Genomic DNA, 11654 nt, shown 5'->3' on the forward strand with positions numbered 1-11654 from the left:
TATCAGAGATTCAATTGCTCTAAGTAAAATTTCTCCAAACATCCATTTTATCATTTGACCATGAATCAGTTTGGTTTGAGGACACACAGCATCTGTCAAACATATAAAAGTAGATGAAGTGATTACAGAGCATTGTTGTCATGTGTTTGCTGCCATCCCCTGTAGTATCCACTAACTAAGTCTTGGAAGTCCAGTGTGGACAACTCAGACTCGGAGGATGTGGGTATTTTGTGTGTTTTTCAAAGGCAGGAAATAAAGAGCAGTCAAAATATTGGAAGACAGGGAACTCATGCAGAAGAGGTGACCTGGGTACTGAATGCCTCCAGGAGACACTGAGAAATAGCCTCAAGTGCCATCACCCAGCCTCAGCTAGAAGAACAGGATGGGGTCCCACTGATTTGGAGGTTATTGATACCACAAGGCTATCACCCGAAGGGTGGGCAGAGGACCTCAGGAAGGAGCCACATGCTCTTCCTCTTGGAGCAGCTACTGCAGGATCTTTACTCTTGGACTGGCTGGAAACAGAAGTGTTCTTGAGCCAGGTGGGCATGTGCTGCTTCTTGGCATTTGTCAAGAGCATAGGGATGAATCAGAAGTTCATGGTTCCCTGTTTTATGAAATCAATTTGTATCATTACACTAATGGAAGCCATGATTAGCATATAAGCCATGCTCATCCTTGTCCAGCTTTGACTCAGTGCCTTCTGTATCCTGTTTGCATTTGGGGCTGATGTCTATGATTATCATTACTGTCTCATCTTTAAGGCAGTGCTCCAACTATTTAATGGCATCAGTACCTCCAATTCTACCCTTATAAATGTCAGTTGCAGTTTGGAGTCATTCACCAAGAAAAAGCTCACAAATTTCACCACTTCCATGGCGGTGTCCATAGGATAAGTGATAAAAAACTTTCTATAATTCTATATAGTTTTTATAGTTCATTGGGTTTGGAGGTTGCTAGGTTGTTGCTAGGAACTCTAGGTACAGAAGTTGCAGAGAGAGCCTCCAGACCCTGTGATCTCAACTCTGCAAGATGTTCTAAGGAATCTTCAAGAGCTCCAGCTCTGTTAGGTGGTGGATGATAGAGCTGGTCCTCTGGGTCTTGGGAAAGAGCAGTATATCTGCAGGCCTCTCTTTTGGTCCTAGAGGCTAGGGTAATTCAGGGTGCAATTTATTCTGCACTGGGTATAGGCACTCAGAGAGCAGGCTGGATGACTTGCTGGTAATCTGCTCAAGGATAGTCATGCCATATTGTACCTGGTTGTAGGGCCCTCCAAAACCGAAGTCCTCATAGTTCCATGGAGCCTGAGGGGAAGGATTGGGAGGCAGCTTCTATGCATATGCTAGATTCTCCAGAGGCCCAGGGAGGGCCTGTAGGTAACATGCAGATGCCAGGACATCTCAAGGCTGGGAATCATAATGTCTATCATTGACAGATTTGGGCCTGCTTGGTGGCTGTCAGGGTGGGGTCATGACGAAAGACTGGAGGAGTCTGATTTGTCTAAGTCATGGAGTGGTTCCTTTGTTAAATGCCTACAAACTTTTATAGGCTCACTGCCACTTACATATTGCCTGTCCAAGTAGTTCTTCTACAAAGGGCCACAACAAACAGCTACAACACCAAATAAAAATATTTACTGCACAAATTAACATATACATCAGTACAGTTCTGTAAGTTTATCCAAATATCACAGTGCTGTGGAGTATTCACAAGGGAAGATTGCTTGGACATAGGTTTAGGCCTGTAGAATGTCTTTATTAGCTGATCTGTGCCTACACTGGGTATTTGGGATCCCATTGTAGCACTGAGCCTTTCTCAGGCTGAGCTTTTAAGCACAAAACCCTGTTCTGGGTTGACATAGCTCAGTTATCAGGAACAGTTACCCAGAAGCAGAACCACAGAAGCAAAAAGCAAATTTAGATCCCAGAACTATGGACTTTAATGGATTAGGCCATTCTTGTCATTGTTGTTTTGGCGGGTGGTATTGTTTATGTGCTGAATTTTATAGCTCAAATGGTACTTCCACCATGGAGTTTGCTTGAGCCGAGGAGTTCAAAGCCATCCTATACAACATAAGATGACCTTGCCTCAGGAAAATAAATGAATAAATGTTAATTTTTAAATATTTTTCTTTTCTTTTTTATTTTACATACCAACCACAGTTTCCCCTCCCTCCTCTCCTCCTGTTCCCTCTCCTCACCTGCCTTTTATTTATCCACATGCATCCCCCCTCTGTCTCCATTCAGAAGGGGCAAAGCCTCCCATGCAAGTCAACAAAGCATAGCATATCAAGTTGAGACAGGATCAAGCTTCTCCTCACTGCATTAAGGCTGAATAAGAAATTCCACCATAGGGAATAGATTCCAAAGAGCCAGCACATGCATCAGGGATAGGTCCTTTTCACACTGCTAGGGACCCCATAGAAGACCAAGCTACACCAACTCTCACCCATATGCAGACAGCCTAGGTCTGTCCCATGTCAACTTCCTAGTTTCCACAAGCTCAGGTCAGCTGTCTCTGTGGGTTTCACTGTCATGATCTTGACCTTTCCTTGCTCATATAATCTCTCCTCTCTCTCTTAACTGGACTCCCAGAGCTCAGCCCAGTGCTTGGCTGTGGATCTCTGCATCTACTTCCATCAATTACTGGATGAAAGTTCTGTGATGACAATTAGAGTAGTCACCAATTTATTTACAGGGGAAGGCCAGTTCAGGCACCCTTTCCTCTATTTTTAATAAATAGATATTTATGGCTCAAAATCTTGAGCTTTCCCATAAAATTATATATGTGCTGTGTCAACTTCCTTAACCTGTTTGGATTTTAAGAGTAAGTTTAATGTATAGGTAAAATTTAACAGTAAGCTTGTTACAGCTTTTCTTTCATGTGGATCATTAATATCTCTAAGGAATGTTTTATAGTTGTCATTGTGTAATTATATTTAATTTTTATGGTATATTTATTAATTATATTTTGATATAATATTTAACAATTGCTTAATAGATGAAATATTCTAAGTTTAGTACCTGAAATGAAATTTGCTTTCTCTCTCTCTCTCTCTCTCTCTCTCTCTCTCTCTCTCTCTCTCTCTCTCTCTCTCTCTCTCTCTGTGTGTGTGTGTGTGTATCTTTGTTCAGAAGCCAACCTAGGTATTTACTGCAATTACTTCCCACTTCACTGTGGGAGCAGGATTTCTTATGCATCCCTAAGTCACTGATTTGACTAGACTGGTTGGCCAATCAGTCTCTAAGATCCTATCTCCCCTCCCACCCCTAATACTGGGATTACAGGTTTATGTCTCCACATTCTGTCTTTCATTTGCATTCCGGGGATAAGCACAGACCACTAGGGGCTGTGAAGGTTCCTTTAATATTTTATTCCAGCCCACACATGACTGTTAACATTTTTTCTCATTTTTGTTTATGATAGATTTCTCCTTCTCCCACAATTTTATCAGAAGTAAAAACATCTACAGGGCTTTCTTCATGCAAAAAAATCCCTTGCTTTCCAGAATCTGTGTTCTTAGTTCTCTCTTGGGTATTTTCAATCTATAATCCTCTGGTTTACCACATTCTCACTTTTAGTGTCATAGCAACTGTCTCTCAGAAGTTGAGCTTTGAAACAACTTCCAAACATTCATCATTGCTTCAAGTATTAATGCAAAACTGTCTCATCTCAGAGAATAAGACATAATTTATTCTGCAGCCAAATATGAATGACTATGTCCCAGGAATACAAATTTAGATGAATCTACTGGAACAGTTTGATGAAGTAACAGGACAAAGAAAATCATAAATCAAGGACTTTTAAAAATACGCTAGTGGGGAGAGCCGGTGATTGGGTCTGGAAGGTCTTTCCTGTGTGGGCGGGTCCTCTGGATGCCAGGAGCAGCCCTGGAAGATAGAGTGAGTAGGTGATGGGCCGGGAAGGGGTCCCCAAGTGAACCCTAGTTCACCTGAAGCCTAGGTGCAGGTGTGAGAAGAGCCAGGGATGGGGTCTGGGTCTTTCCTGTGTGTGTGGGTCCTCTTGATGCCAGGAGCAGCCCGGAAGATAGCTCATCTGAAGCCAGGGCACAGGTATGGGGAGAGCAGAGGGGGGGGATGATGGAGTGGGAAGGGGGGTGGGAGGATTGGGAAAGCGGGGGAAGAGGAGAGGGGGAGGGAACTGAGAGTAACATGTGTAAAAAGATAAAGAAAAAATATGTTAGTGGGAACATCAGATAAGTGGATTACAAGCGAAGTGAGGAAACTTCTATAGCTCTCAGATGCTACCTGATGAAGTTCCTAGCCTTTGAGCTGGTGGAAGCTAGGGGTCTGTTTCCATGTTCTTAAGTTTCCATTTTATTTTGTTTTCTCTGTGTATGGGTATATGCATGTGAATGTAGGTGCCTGCAGAAGTGAAGCTGGAATTCCAGGTGGGTGTGAGATGCCTGATGTGGGTGCTGGGAGTTGAACTTGAGTCCTTTGCAAGAGAGTATGTGATCTTACCCACTGAGCCATCTTTTTAATCTCAATGTCAACACACTGTGTTAAAAACATATTTTACTGATAGCCACAAGGGTGTTAAGTCATACACAGTCTGGGCAATAAATGCCTATTTGACGGCTAAAGGAAGCTCAAGATAATTGGTTCTGGACCTGCAACATTTCAGTTTTCCATAATCACAGAAATTTTGAGCAATTCACCTTGTAGATATTTAACAAGATCAGGATTTCCCCCCCTGGGAATTTCAATTCACATAAAAACAGTATGAAAAGTCCAATCTATTCAGAGAATCCATTCCAGTCTTACTATAGTGAAACGAGTCCATCAAGGATTATGCAAGGCGCCTGTGATGTAGATCCTTAAGTCTTCTTAAACCTGGGAATGTTTCTAAATCCTTCCTTGAGGATTAGAGGACAAAGATATTATAGAATACCTATGTGTTTAGGTTTGTATGATATTTTGTTGATTAGATGAACAATAATTATTTTAGCTTGGGCCATCAAATATAATTATCCCATGTTCTTATCTACCTACACTACTGTTGGTTAGAAACTTGATTGTTTGATTAAAATCGTGCCTACCATATTTCTCCATTACAAAGTTACCTCCCCTTACTTTTATTTGTAACTATTTTGGGGGCAACCCATTGTTATTACATAACATCTCATTTCACTTTTTGGTTTTATCTACTAGTTTTTTTGTGTCTATTTGTTTCTTGCTAAATTAGTCATTAGCATCATGGGCAAATGGAGATTTCTAATATTACTGAATAATAATTTAAGAAAATTTGTTAAATATGTCAGGGATGTTTGTACTCAGAACCCTCAGGACCCTCATGATAAAAAAGACAACGAATACAATGCACTTTGATGGAGATGAATACATCATGAACAAGTTGGAGCTTATAGCCAAGGACAGATTGATGTAGGCGGATGGAGAATTTCCAAGCATGAACAGGCACGAGGAAAATTCTGACTGAACTGTACTAACAAGATGGATTCTTGCTATTATACATCATAGTGGATTGCAGAAGAGGGACCAGAGCAGATATTAGGCACCCAAGAGGGGATTAGACTGACTTTGAAGATTTCTTTTTCTAAAACTTTTATAGGAAAATGCACAGATGCTTGTAGGAGGCTTAAAAAAACTGAGTGGATTTTTGTTAAGTGGATAGTCCTGCTCATTAATTTTGACATTTTTATTCATTTATAAGTTGACATTCTACTAGAAAGAAATTATTTTCCCTTTTTCACATTTATTTTTTCTTTGATTACCTAAAGTCTATTTGTTTATATAAATTTGAACTCATGACTGTCATTTAGCAGATATTATCTATTGCTAAGAATTTACCTCAAAGCTCAAATTGTACCCCACTTTAGGGATTTCACCCCAAATTACATGTCTTCTTTTTATGTTCATTTCAGGGTCAATATTTTCTTTCCATACGCTGGTCCTGGCATTAGTTGTCCAAAGACCTATAGGCCATTGAGTGCAATGATATTTAGCACCTGTCAAGTGCTAAATGCTTTCAGTAATGCTGAAATGCATTTTCCTAGGCTCTCTCACCAAATAATCTATCTATCTATCTATCTATCTATCTATCTATCCACATTAATTCCATTTATACTCATACATATTGAAATCAATAACTTCATATCAATTGCTTTAACCTTAATTCAGCAACACAGAATTTATCTTTCTTTTGTATTCACAGCTTCTTTCTCAAATTATGAAGGAGACTTGCTCCTCTTATTCCTCCAAATACTTTTTTAGTTCTTATATATGTAGCCAAAATTCTGGTATCCAAGCCATTTATTATACCCTCCAGTCACCAGATTACCAAGTGATTATCTGTTGGTGGCTATTCTTATTTGGCCTCATTATCTGTGTCAAGTGCGTGTTACTGAAACACTGTTGCCTTTCTGAATTACTCAATTGTTCTCTACTACTAAACACTCCTCATCCAATTGTACTGAATCATAACCATTAGAAATATTTGAAATGCAAATTAAGATAACTCTGAGATACCATCTTATACCTGTCAGGATGGCTAGAATCAAAAACACTAATGAAAGCTTGTGCTAGAGAGGATGTGGACAAAGGGGAATGTGAATGTACAGATTAAGATACATGGGACTAGCATAGATATAGGTTTTGTTTGGGGAGAAGTCACTTACGTGAGAAACAGATAACCCACAAGTTCCAGCTCTGAGGATCCACACCCTGATGCTCTCTGTGACCCAACTGGAACCAAGAGAGAGTAAACCTGTCCTGGACCCCAGACCAAATTCTACATGCTCATGTATGCACCTGTGATCACACCCAAATGGGCATGGTCTGTGCCACAGGTAGATCTATCACTACAATTCCCCTTTTAGTCTAAAGAAAAAGATTTAGACTTGATACAAAACTATATACAAAGAGCAAATACCAAGTATACACAAGGAGAAGGAAAAGTAAGAACAAACACCCTTAAGACCTACTGTTAGTGAGGCAACAAGAACAAATGGCAAGAACTACAGGGGAACACTCCTTATTGAGGTGGGAATGCAAACTTGTACAGCTGCTTTGGAAATCAGTATGGCAGTTTCCTGGAAAATTAGGAATCAATATACCTCAAGATCCAGCGATACCACTCTTTGGTATATACCCAAAGGATGCACAATCATAGCACAAGGACATTTGTTCAACTATGTTCACAGCCACATTATTCGTAATAGCCAGAACCTGGAAGCAGCCTAGATACCCCTCAACCAAAGAATGAATAAAGAAAATGTGGTACAGTTACACAATGGAGTACGACTCAGTGGTAAAAAACAATGGCACAGGCAAATGGATAGAACCATAAGAAACAATACTGAGTGAGGTAACCCAGACACAGAAAGATGAACATGACATGTACTCATTTATAAATAAAGCAAAGAATAACCAGCCTACAATCCACAACCCCAGAAAAACCAGGAAACCAAGGGGACCCTAGAGAGACATACACGAACCCCCTCCCCCGAAGAAGGGGAAGCAGACAAGATATCCTCAGTAAATTGGGAGCATGGGGAGAGGGGGGAGAGTGTTATGGGAGTGGGGAGTGGAGAGGAGAACATTAGGGATCAGGAAGGTGGAGTTGGGGAAAGGACAGAGAAGGAGAACAAGGAAAGAGATACCTCGATAGAAGGAGCCATTGCAGGGTTAATGAGAAACTTGGTGTTAGTATTCAGCCATCTGTACTGGCCTGTCCTTGGGTTTCTGAAGGGATACACCCTCAGCTGAAGCTACTAAGAGCATCACCAGTGTTCCCCTTTAAAAGAGCCCTGCCTACTTCCCATCCTTCTCATTCTTTCCCTCTCTCTGTCTGTTCCCCCCCTTTCCTCTCTCTCTTCCTCTTTCCTGTCTCCTCTCTCCTGCTACTCCTGTCTCTGGAGGCTGGTTTCCCCCTTTCCTTTGTTCTTTTTATGATCCCTTTCCCTAATTAAAAATCCCCTGTTTGAACCCTGTCACATGGTATTTTTCTCTCAAGTGCCACTTTTCTTAAATTACACTTGGCACTAGGGAAATTCTCAGGAATCCACAAAGATGACCCCCAGCTAAGAGTCTAAGCAATAGTGGAAACAGTGCCCTTCCTCTACAATCAGATTGTTGGCTACCTTAACTGCCATCATAGTAATGGATGGAAGCAGATGCAGAGATCCACAGTTAAGCACTGGGCTTAGCTCCTGGACTCCAGTAGTAGAGAGGTTGGAATGATAATATGAGTAAAGGTTTCAGGACCATGTTGGGGAGACCCAAAGAGTCAGTTGACCCGAGGAAGTAGGATCTCACTGACTCCAGACTGTCAGCTGGGGAACCTTCATGGGACAAAACAGGGCACACTGAATGTGGATGACAGCTACGGGTCTTGAACAGTTTATGGGGCCTCTGGCAGTGGAACCAGTATTTTCTCTAGTGCATGAACTGGCTTTTTGGAGCCAATTCCCTATGGAGGGACACCTTGCTAGGACTGGATGCAGGGGAAAGGGCCTTGGTTCTGCCTCAAATGATGTGACAGACTTTGATGATTCCCCATGGGAGGCCTCTCTCTGTCTCTCTGAGGAGTAGATGAGGGGTGGAGTGGGTAGAGGGTGGGGGAAGTTGGAAGAAGGGAGGGAAGGGGAACTGTGATTGGTATGTAAAATAAGATTGTTTTAAAAATAATAAAAATAAATATAAAACAAAAAATTCATCAATGATTTGTAGCTGAACTTTCTTGTCATACTTTCTTTGCATTGCCAACCCTTTAATAATGGCACAGAGATTTAAATTATTACTAAATTATTATTTATTAAATTATTTGTAGCACAGTGAATAAAAGACCCAGAGACAGATATCAGGGTTCAAGCTTCAAGCTGAAGATCAGAGAAGCAAAGCAGTCAAGCCAGTAGATCTTTCATCTACCAAGCTGAAATGGCAATTCTGTCTCCACAAATCCTCAGAGGCAAAAGGCTCTTAATTCCTGTCTCCTCCACACCCACCCATATCACTCCTGTCTCTCCTGTCTCCACCTCCCTAGTTCTGGGATTAAAGGTATGTGATCCTAAGTGCTAGCATCACTTTTGTGTGAGCTGTTTCTTTTAGGACTGGATCAATTTCATGTAGTCAGTGTGGCCTTGAACTAACAGAGGTCCACCTCCCTCTTAATCCTGTTTTAGGATCAAAAGTGTGTACCACCACCACCTAACTCTATGGCTGCTGGGATTAGAAGTGTTTATCACCATTGCCTGATCTCTATAGCTTGAGGCTGGATTTGCTTTTGAATCATTATATGACCACAATTCCTCCCTTTTTTCTAATACACAAAGAAGAAGGCTACAACTAACATAAGAAAAACTATATACATTAAGTAAAACTAATATATACAATATATACAGGCAATCATTACATCAGCAATGTCTAGTCTATTTGCACTTGACAAATTCAGAAAATATCTAGTCCATTTGCATTTAACAAATTCAGACAAAATATTTCATTATCTATCTTATCTTGCTGAGTCCAAAGGCTTGTACCTAATTTAATTTTTATTATAATTTGCATTATCAAATTGTCTTTTAATGCCTCTCAACCTTTTACACTTTACTTTTCTTTAGTGAGTTTCCTTTCTGAGTCTGGTAAACAAGGAAAACTCTATCTAGTCTTTAATTCTCCCAGAGACCCACAAAGGAAATAATATTAACTGAGTAAACAAGAAGTGCAACCTCCAAAAATGTGAGAAATGATTAAACATCTGGTTACCTGGATAGTTACCCAACATTCTTCTGCAGTGTTGGGGCAGCCATCTTCAGTTTACAGGCCTATCACATCTGACAAGATTTTCTGTGGAGCAGGATATTCTGAAGGACTGTCCTGACTTGCTTTGGTAAAGTTTGCAGTCACTGTTTTTGGTGTCCTGCTTGTCCAGTTTGGACAGCATACTGTCAGCAGGTGAGGCAAGAACACCTTCTTGCTTAGTGGCTTACTTTTGCCACAAAGAAAGTAAACTACATGTGGAGTTTCTTTGATACCCACCATCTTCTCTGAAATAGATTGGTGCTGCTAGGAGCAGACATGTCTCATTGTCATAAAAAATACCTATGTTATTAAAACATATCAAATACCATATCCTGTAGATCTCTGAAGTGTTTGAAGATGGCCTGTCTATCTAAAATATATTTCTCTTTGACTTAGAAAAATACCTAATGTGTTCAGTTGTAGCAGATCACTAATTATTCACCTACATTTCCTTATTATCTTATATAGTTGGTAATAATTACTTTCAAGAACTAGAAATTTGCATTACATTGATAAATGAGCTGTATAGATACACTCTCTTGAACAAAATTAGAAAGGTATATACAATATGTCTTAACAAATTAATCTCAAATTTGTATCAATATGCAATATTTGTATACAATATATAGAAGTCCAATCCAGTGTAAACTATTTAAAAATGGTAGTTGATTTTTAAAAGTATATTGAATAATCTACCTTTTCATCTTATCTATATTCTTCCCTTTTTCTTTTCAGAGTAGATTCAATAGTCTACCTTTTATCCTATACCTATATTCCATTAAAAACCAAAAACTTTGAATTAATACCCTTACTTCAATTTTTCTCCTGACCACAACTAACAATATTTCATAACCAGTTCCCCTAAACAATGAAAAATATGCATAACTCATTGAATGGTCAAAAACTACTCACCTTATCTTTTGGGAATGTGGATATTGTGTTCTTAAAGTTGTTTTCATGCTGTCTGGGGGCAATGATATCTTTAGAGGACCCTGAAAAGAAAAAATTGATTAAATGCCAAACTGTACCAATTTTGTTCAGTCTCTACATAATAGGAAAGTGCAGGATTTTTTTCAAGTCTTGGCTAGAGTAGTTTGTGAGGCTGAATCACCTCAGCTAGCCACCTTGCTATTGTTCTGAACAGTGTCTGTGAGGCTGGAATATCTCAGCTTGTCACTTTGAAATTGTTCTGAGCAGTTTTTAGTCCAAAGTCAATCTTTAGTTGGTATTGTTCAGCTTAATGTTGTTGTCATAGTCCTGGTGAATTATTTGCTTCATAAGATTATCTCAAGTTGCATCAATTTTTCTACAAATAATATGGCTTCATTCTTCTTTGTGACTGAAAAATCTTATTTTATATGCATAGTACATTTTCTTTATTCATTCCTCTGATGTTGGACAATGTAGGTATTGCACATAGTGTCACAATTAATGTTAATATATGTAACAAGCATTCTTCCCACCAACCTGGTCCTAGAAATTCATCAACCCCAATTAGCACACAGAGACTCTGTTAGTTACAATGTTGTTGGCCAATGTCCAGGTCTTCTTATTGGCTAGTTCTGTCTTAAGTATTAACCCATAACTACTAATATATATGTTTCTATAAGGTCTTATCTTACCGAGGACACCAACTTCATGCATCCTCTATTTCCAGAATCACATGGCTACTCTCTACCCTTGAGTACATTTTCCAGACTTCTCGACTCCTAGTCCCACCTATCTTGATTCCCTACTAGCTAACAGTGCTTTATTTACAAACCAATAAGACAAACATATACACAGAAGGACTTCCCCCATTAAATATATAGTTACCTTTGTGTTATAATGAGGTGGGAGTCCTACCAGTAAATATCAGTGTATAGCTGGGTCATG

General features: G+C 39.7%; 1 pseudogene; it reads right to left on the reverse strand.

Annotated features, from left to right (window-relative positions):
- Positions 1-405: 405 nt before the first annotated feature.
- On the reverse strand, positions 406-11423 carry LOC101834275 (annotated as a pseudogene).
- Between the last annotated feature and the right edge of the window lie 231 nt (positions 11424-11654).

This window comes from Mesocricetus auratus, unplaced genomic scaffold (assembly GCF_017639785.1).
Source record: "Mesocricetus auratus isolate SY011 unplaced genomic scaffold, BCM_Maur_2.0 Super-Scaffold_100014, whole genome shotgun sequence".
NCBI classification, from domain to species: Eukaryota; Metazoa; Chordata; class Mammalia; order Rodentia; family Cricetidae; genus Mesocricetus; species Mesocricetus auratus.